Source organism: Alligator sinensis, unplaced genomic scaffold (assembly GCF_000455745.1).
Source record: "Alligator sinensis unplaced genomic scaffold, ASM45574v1 scaffold562_1, whole genome shotgun sequence".
NCBI lineage: Eukaryota > Metazoa > Chordata > Crocodylia > Alligatoridae > Alligator > Alligator sinensis.
In genome coordinates, this window is record NW_005842227.1 from 1,801,480 (window position 1) to 1,810,703 (window position 9,224).

Consider the following 9,224-nt stretch of genomic DNA (forward strand, 5'->3'; position numbering starts at 1 on the left):
GGCGGGAGCGGGGGGCGGCGGCTGCCTTTGTGTGCGGCTGCTTGACTCCTCGCTGCTGCTCTGCCTGGCTCTCGATGCGCTGCTGCTGGCAGCTTTATGTCAATCAAGGCTCCCTGGGCGGCTGCTGCTGCTGCTGCAAGTGACTCCAGCTCAGCCCCTCGCACACACGGACCCCTCCTGCTTGGAGGGGGAAGAAGGTACAGCAGAGATCCCCTATCCCCCCCCAAACACACACACACACCCCCTTGTCTGCACCTGCTTCCCCATCCCCCCCTTGGACCACCAGCAGGCCCCTTGCATTTGAATAGTGGTCTGGAGACAGCTGAGGAACGCCCCCTTGCTCCCTTTCCCTGCCCCGCTTTTGTGTGCCAGGACCCACGCTGCAGCTATTGTTGATGCTGTAGGCAGCACCTGCTGGGCTGGACCCCGCAGAGCTGCAGGCTAGGGTGGAGAGTTTGCAAGAGGTCTCCTGGAGGGGGTGTGGGTCACCTGTGGTGAATGCAGCCCCAGCTCTTACACACCCTCTGCTTCAGGCCCCGGGAGTCTTTTGCCATACGCGGCCTTCGCCTGAGAACGAACCTGCAGACCTCTGCCCAGCACAGCCCAATTCTGAAGGGCTGCTTTCCACTTCCACAGATTCCCAGAAGTTTAGGGCTGGAAGGGACCTCGTGAGACCATCCTGCTCTGGGCAGGAAAGACTGTTGGGTCAAATAACTTATCTGAAGCATCGGCGTTTTCTGCAGCAAAGACCTCTTTGGATGATCTACAGGCTGACAGCTCAAAAGTTGTTTCTTCTGACAGATGCCACGTGGTTTCCCGAGCCTAGCAAAACAAAAATAGCATGTTATGCCCTGATCCTGTGAACATGCATATGCTTAACTCCAAACGCATGGGTACTCTCAATGAATCCATTCGGATTACTTATTCTGTGCATAGGATTCAGCGTGGATATATACTTACATACGCTCTAGTTCAGTTTCTGGACAGGATAAAAATTTTAACCCAGCAATACAATGTAATTTTCTTCATAAAGGAGGGCATTCTTCTTTGAATATATTTTATGAAGTAGAGAGCTAATACCCTGATTTTTAAAACAGGACTTAGAAGCAAAATGGCTTGCTGCCTTAATGCCTTTCCCGTGTTTTTATTCTGATCTTGTATTCCTTCCTCAAGAAAAATTAACATTTTCCTTGAGAAGGATTTCAAAACGAGGTCCCTGGTAGGCAAACAAAGTTGGTTTGAATAGATCACTACCTTGCCTGAAAGACTGCACTGTGTGTACAGTTCTGGTACCCAAGGCAAGTTCAAGTTTTGTCTCTGCCTGAGCCAAACAGCTAGTGGTCAAGGTACACCGATCTCTACAGCCAGCAGAATACAAGGAGGAAAGCAGCTAACATTATATCCAGCCACCTTTGATTTCCCAACCTGAAGGTCAGGTTCCCATTTAGAGCTGAGTTGAATAGGCGTAGCCTTTAGCATAAGTCGCTAGAGCACATCTTTAGAACCATAGCAAGATGTCTTACATGCTCTGCAACCACATCCCAGCTGAGTCAAGTATATTGTGTTTTCTTTCCAAGAGCACTCAACAAAATCCCCCAAATTCAAACTGCTGGGAAAGCAGAAAAGAGAAAAGAACAGAAAGGATGGTATATATAAAGAGAGAGCTGCTAGCACAAATGATGAACTAGTGAAAAAATATGGCATAAGTTACCAAAAAACATTCTCTAAATTAAATTAAATCAAACATTTTCCCAGACTACTAAATTAAAGGCAGCCTCTCTACAATGAAGAGGCAGCCCTCAGATATACATGAATGAAGACATTCTGGGTAGAGAAGCAGATAAGATGAAAGAATATTCATTGAATATATTCAAGTGGCAATATCTTTAGTGTTTTCTGTGGAAGGAAATGTTTAATTTCTATATGATCAACTATATTAGAGCCCTAGACAGCATGAAAATATCCAGACAACATGTGGCGAAAGGGGTGGACAGCAGCATGCAGCCTGCATAAATGCAAAACTTGAAGGACTAGAAGTCCTACATGAATTTATTTGCTAGTCACTCTAAGTGCTTGTTAGACCACACCCTAATAAAGAATAAACTGTATTCAAACTTGATACTAGCTGGATGAATTAACTATTTTGAAATAACTCATTTTCCCTTTTTCCTGTCACTTGTGGCTTTGTAACCCTTCTTGTGGCTTTGTGACCTAACATCCTTGCCTTTTCTGTTTTCCCAGAAAGACCTTTTAAGAATAACTCTTGCTATTGAGCATGAAGAACCAACAACTAGGCCTCTATTATTGCCATTCCCAGTGCCACAGAGTTTTCTGCTTCTACACCTTCAGCCCTAACTGCAATGACACTCTGGTCCCCTCTACACGTACAGGTAAAAATGCGGTGGTATCTGATGCATGATCCACACAATTGCACCTCCTGCCATGCCACGTGTGTATGGAAGGAGGCATTATTGTGGGATCACACAACATTACATACCAGCTTATTGCAGGTGCAGGCAGAGCATGGGAGCATGATATTGGGCTCCCCTTGCACCAGTTCCCATGGCTGCAAACCCTGCAGCTGATGGGGTGGCAGCAGAGGCAATGTTCCCCATGCTGCCCTTTCTGTGAGCCCCACAGCCAACATTATCTGTGATGCTCACAGCAGGGGAAGCACTGGGAATGCAGCTACCACTGAGACCCCTGCCCGCTGCGGGGCTTGCAGCAGGGGTAGCAGGAAGAGCCTAGACTCACAGCAGCAGCAGCATTCCCAGTACTTCCCCATGCTGAGAGCTCTACACCTTACAAGGTTCACAAGGGGGGCAGCATTCTCCCCACTGCAAGCCCCACAGCTGACTAGACTCACAGCAGGAGCAGCAGCCAGAGGACTGCCACCACTATGAATCTTATTACCTGCAGGTCTGGCAGTGGGTGTTGCACCCCTATGGCTAGAAGCGCCTCAGTTGATGGTGCTCCCAGGCCCAGAGGAAGACTTGGCTGCATGTTCAATTAATGGAGTGATCAGAACAAGCTCCAAAGTTATTTCACATGTTTTGTGGATTAATTTTGTATCTTATAGTTTATTTTATCATGGCATTAATTGGTTGAACATGTAACTGAGTCACAATTTAAGGTGTGATTAACTAGTTAATTGTGCCTTAAGTATAATGTGTACCAGGGCCTCTATATGCTACAAAAGGACTAAGTTATTCTGATGCATATACCAAACTCCCTTCTAGGTCAAAATATGCTGAGAACACTGGGCAATTTGCAGGATCAGGACTATTATGCTCGCTGGTTCTGACCTCCAGTAACAAACCAGAACATTTTTTTAAAATATTTTTTTCAATTCCAAACATACCCATATATTGATGTTCCTCATTTGTCCCCATAGATTGGTCTACACAGAGGACAATTAGAAGCCAGTCTAAAGCTGATTTAAAAAATGCTGCATTTGTAATGCTTTAAAGTGTAATGCTTTGAGAATTAAAAAAAAAAATGTTTTAGTTCTTAAAGTCTGATTTAAGGACCTACTTAGGAAAAAAAAATCAAATTTGCATTCAATATTTTCTTTTAAAATGTTCTTTGTTTTTCATCTATTCTCTTCTTGTTTCTATTTAATCATAGAGAAAGGTGACAGAGGGAAAAGAGAAGTAAGGGGGGAGGGAGGGAAAGGGGAGGAAAAGAAAAATTACCAGACATTTAAAAAAAAGGAATTATTTTTATTTTTGTCAAAAACCTCAGAATTTTTTTTAATGTTTTGAGAAGTATTTACATTCAAGAAAATGTTCTTTTCCTGCGATAAAGAAGTTTCCATTCAGAATTTTTCAACCAGATCTATAACTAGAGTAAAATGAAATTTACAAGCTTCCTGTTTTATAAACATCTTGGTAAAACTCGGTACCAAACTGCACAAGCAGAAACTAAGACATCCTCAAAATGATGGAAACAAATCACTTATACAGGTTCTCCCTGTACTGGATGTACCTAAAATAAATTCATTCAGATGGATGCACTTAGCTGGGCAGCCTGAAACCTGAGGATACCTAAGAAATGAACCCATGGTCATATTTCTGTGAGCCAGGTGAATCACAGAAGAAACTTGCTGTGCCAATAATATTTGTGCATTATTCTAAGTTTCAGCCTATCAAAGCACAAAAGGTATTTTTTAAATATAAAAGAGTTGGTTACAGCCTTAAAGGATTTTGCTGTCATCTAAAAGCAGATTTACCAACCTAGTTAAATAGTGTATTGAAGAAACATGTGTTTTCCAACATGACACCCTACCTAAACAGTAAGAAAGAAATAGAGCCACTAATGCAGTTAAATATAACATATAGATGGCATGGTGTAATTTATTTATTGTGCAAACACGCTTTCCCTCTACAAAACAGTAGGGGTGTCTGGGTAAATCCATTATGTAAATCTAAGCATATTTTCAATTGCACTTATAAACTATTATTTTTCCTTGATGCTTTTATAGTCACTTCATCCTGAACTTTATACAATTAAAAATCAAGAGCCCAACAATCCTAAAAGTGCTATAATCAGGTATCAGAATTGAAACAAAAATAAATATGACAATTAAGTAAAGGTATCTTCAGATCTGCTCATTTTCATTCATAATGAAATTGTTTAACATATAGTCAAGCAGAGGAGCTGGCAATGTAATGCTAGACTATACAGCTAAATAAAACACATAATCAATGGCTAACAGGGGAGTAATTGCATCAGGAGATTCCTTGATGCCTTTCCACTCTGTAGAAAAGGATCAAAGCTCTCTGGACAGCTTGTTTCTTGAGCTATCCATGTCAAAATAATCCAGTCATAGCTCAGGACATAACTATTTTGATTAGGGACTATGGATAGGAACTTACCAAATTCATGACAGAAGTGGGCTGCACGGCAGCTCCTTTGATCTTGCAGGTTCCCCCATGTCCCCGCACCCAGGTTACTGATTGACTGAGGGGCCCCTGTGGCCCTGCTACATGCTGCTACTGACCAGCCAGGAGGCAAAAACAGCTCCATATTTAAAACCACAGTTTTCACTTCTCTGCTGATCAGGAGAGAGTGATGGGACCCCTCCACCAATTGATGGAGGGGGGGGGCACGGATGGGCACATGGGGTAACCCACAAGATTAAAGAAGCTGCCAGCCCACTTCCACCATGAATTTGGTAGTTCCCTAACTAAGTTTAACATTCGCAGAAGTGCCAGAGTGGACGTGTCTACACATGCATTAACATGCTTTAGTTAATGTGCATTAAATCCAGTACCTCCATTGGGAAGTAATGCCTGTCTTAATATGCATTAACTAAAGACCATGGTCTTTAAGTGATACTTTAATGAGCATTAAAATAGACTAATGCACATTAAAGCACACATGTAGATGCACCCGCTAATTACTAAACAACGAGTTCCATTCTCAAAAATTATTTAGCCATTTAGAAGCCTACATTTCAATGAAAGCCAATGGGAGTTAGGCTCTTAAGCATGAATCACTTTAAAACCAGGCCTCAAAGTCACAAAAGCCCCTTTGAAAATATTATCCAAAGTTGGGGAGATTTTCAGAAGCCCTTGGCACACTGGGTCTAGATTTTTTTGAAATTCCAGCAATAAGTGGTATACAAGGATCTGTTTGCTGTTCAATACTTCTGAAAATCTGGTCCTGTTTAAATGCCTACATGGGAGCTGAGCTCTTTAGAAAATCTTCCCTCAGTTGTAGGTGTTCAAGACACAAACATTTGCCATTAGTATATGGAGGCAGACTACAGAAAATAACTCTATGAGAATTATGCGTCATTCTTTTCCTATAGCTAAAGAAGGGTAGAGAGCCTTCAAACAAACAAGAGACAGCAATGCCCTGGCTTTACTGCCAAGACAAATATTTCAGAATGTCAGGAACGTTCCTAACAGAAAATCTCCCACAGGTGAAGTTCTAAGTTTGAATAATTAATTTGTTACATAAAAATATCAACTTCTCACAAACTCAGATAAACCAGAATAAACAGAAGCATCAGTTAACCCAGCCTTAGAATCATTACAAAAGGTTTACAAGAACATTGACTCTGAAAAATAGGTCAAAAACCTACAAGAGTCTTTATCAAGCAAGTTCAAATTTTCTTGCAATGTATGCAAACAGGATATTTTTAAAACATAACGCAATTCAACATGACATTAATCCTGTATGTAGGTGGAAGCAACTTCTGTTGTTTTTTGTTGTCTTTTTTAGTATAATCACTTTTCCTTTGATACTACAGCACTTTAAGAAAATAAATGCTTGAAGAAATGAAAGACCATGGACTCACAGGGGAGTCAATAAACTTGAACTTCACATGTGCACCGACAGTGGGGAAGTTAGGACACTATCCTCCACCAATATTTATTTCCTTAATAAGTAAAGAAAATACTGAATTATAGATACTGACTCATGTCACTATTAAAAGTGGGCCAATTTAGTCATGGTACAGAACTACTCATTAATGTGTTCTTTTTAAAACATGAGTGAAAAGAAAGACTGACAACTCTGAAAAAGCTCCAAATAAATATCTTTGCACTGAGTTTCTTGAAATGAATTTTCTGCAATATATGTGTGTGTATACACACACACACACACACCCACCACAGAAAATGAATTAAATGAATTTTCCGATATATATTCATAGATTGTAGAGTCGGAAGGGACCGCAATGGATCATCGTGTCCGACCCCCTGCCCCTGGCAGGAAAGAGGACCAAGGTCAGATGACCCCAGCCAGGTGACTATCAAGCCTCCTCTTGAAGACCTCCAAGCTAGGTGATAGTACTACCTCTTTTGGAAGCCCATTCCAGATTCTGGCCACCCTTACTGTAAAAAATTTCTTCCTAATGTCCAACCTAAATCTACCCTCCACAAGTTTGCACCCATTATTCCTAGTTACTCCCTGGGGCACTCTGGTAAACAGCGTATCTCCAATTCCCTGTTGTCCTCCCTTGATAAACTTATAGGCAGCTACAAGGTCTCCCCTCAAACGTCTCTTGTGAAGGCTGAAGAGATCCAGATCCCTCAACCTCCCCTCATAGGGTCTTCCATGGAGGCCACTAATCATGCGAGTGGCCCTCCTCTGAACCCTCTCCAGATTCTCCATGTCCCTCTTGAAGTGCAGCATCCAAAATTGGACACAGTACTCCAACTGCGGCCTGAACAATGCTGCATAGAGGGGGAGCATCACCTCCCTAGATCTGTTGGTCATGCATCTGCTAATACACGACAAGGTGCGATTGGCCTTGTTGATGGCCTCGTTACACTGCCAGCTCATGTTCATCTTGGAGTCAACTATGACTCCAAGATCTCTCTCAGCCTCTAAACTGCTGAGGAGGTCATCCCCCAACCTATAAGGTGTGCTTGGGATTCCTCCTTCCTAGGTGGAGTACCTTATATTTATCTTTGTTGAATTGCATCCTATTTCATTCCACGCATTGATCCAATCTGTCCAGGTTAGCCTTTATCTGCTCCCTGCCCTCCGGTGTGTTAACTTTGCCCCATAACTTGGTGTCATCTGCGAACTTGGAGAGGGTGCTCTCCACACTCTCGTCCAAATCGCTGATGAAGATATTAGATAACACCCGTCCAAGGACCAAACCCTACAGGACACCACTGCCTACCTCCTTCCAGGCCGAGAATGGCCCGTCCACCACCACCCTCTGGGTGCGGTTCCTAAGCCAGAAAGCCACCCCCCTGTCTGTGTAGGCATCCACTCCACAGCCTGCTAGCTTCCCTGTGAGAACAGAATGTGAAAGTGTGTCGAAGACCTTCTTAAAATCCAGGTAGATGACATCAACCTCAGCTCTAGTGTCAAGGCAGTGTGTGACCTGGTCATAAAAGGCTATAAGGTTTGTCAGGCAGAATCTACCTGTGACGAACCCATGCTGGTTTCGTTTCACCATTGTTTCCCCTGCTGGGCCTTCACAAATCCACTCTGATGATTTTTTCCAGTATTTTCCCAGGGATAGAGATAAAACTGACTGGCCTAAAGTTACCCGGCTCATCCTTCTCCCCTTCTTAAAAATGGGCACCACATTGGCCTTTTTCCAGACCTCAGGGATCTGGTCGGAGCACCATGAGTGCTCAAACAGCCATGCCAGCAGCTCAGCTATGACACTGGCCAATTCCTTCAGCACCTGTGGATGGAGGTCATCCAGGCCAGCTGACTTGTACCCATCCAGCCCCTCCAAGTGCTCCTTAACTAAGTCAGCACTAACCTTTGGCGGTCTGGTACCTTTTGGACATCTGTCTATGCTCAAGGTAGGGGAATTGTCTTGGTCAATCCTTAGGAATACTGAAGGAAAGAACTCATTGAAGAGCTTCGCCTTTTTCCCTGCATCAACCACTAACTGTCCTGATTTGTCCTGCAGGGGCCCTATGTTACTCTGCGCTTTCCTTTTGCTCGCTATGTATCTGTAGAAGGACTTTTTATTGTCTTTAATTGTTGTACCCAGCCTAAGCTCCAGTCCTGCCTTGGCCTGCCTAACTGATTCCCTGCAATAGCGTGCCAGGGAAGTGTATGCCTCCTTGGTGGCTGCCCCCTGCTTCCACTGCCTATAAATCTCTTTCTTTGCCCCCAGTCTTTCCTGGAGTTCCCTGTTCAGCCAAGGGGGCTTTTTTATCCCCTTACCCTCTTTCCTGTGTAAGAGGATAGGCTCCTTTTGTGCCCCAAGGATCACTCCCTTGAGAAACCTCCAACCCTCCTGGACCCCCATTTGCTCGATGCTCTTGAGTTCTGTCACCTCATTAACTAGCCTTCTAAGTTTACTAAAGTTGGTGCTTCTGAAGTCTAACACTTTAGCCTCACTGGATATTTTTCCCACCCTTCACTGGATAGTGAACTCTACCAAGTGATGGTCACTATCTACCAGGTTACTGTGTACTCGCAGGTTCCCCACGTGATCAACCCCTGTTGCTAAGATCAGGTCTAGCAAGGCGCTACCCCTGGTGGGACTGGACACCACCCCGGTTAGGTGGAGGTCCTACACACAGTGTAAGAACCTCCATGAGCGGCTTGTTTTGGCCATCTGTTCCTCCCAGCAGATGTCTGTGTAATTTAGATCCCCCATGACCACTGCCTCCCTTGCCTGTATGGCATCTGAGAGCTGCCTGGAGAATACCTCGCCTAGCTCGTCATCCTGGTGAGGAGGTCTGTGGTAGACACCCACTACCAAGTCCTTTTCCCCTGGCCCTCCCTGGATC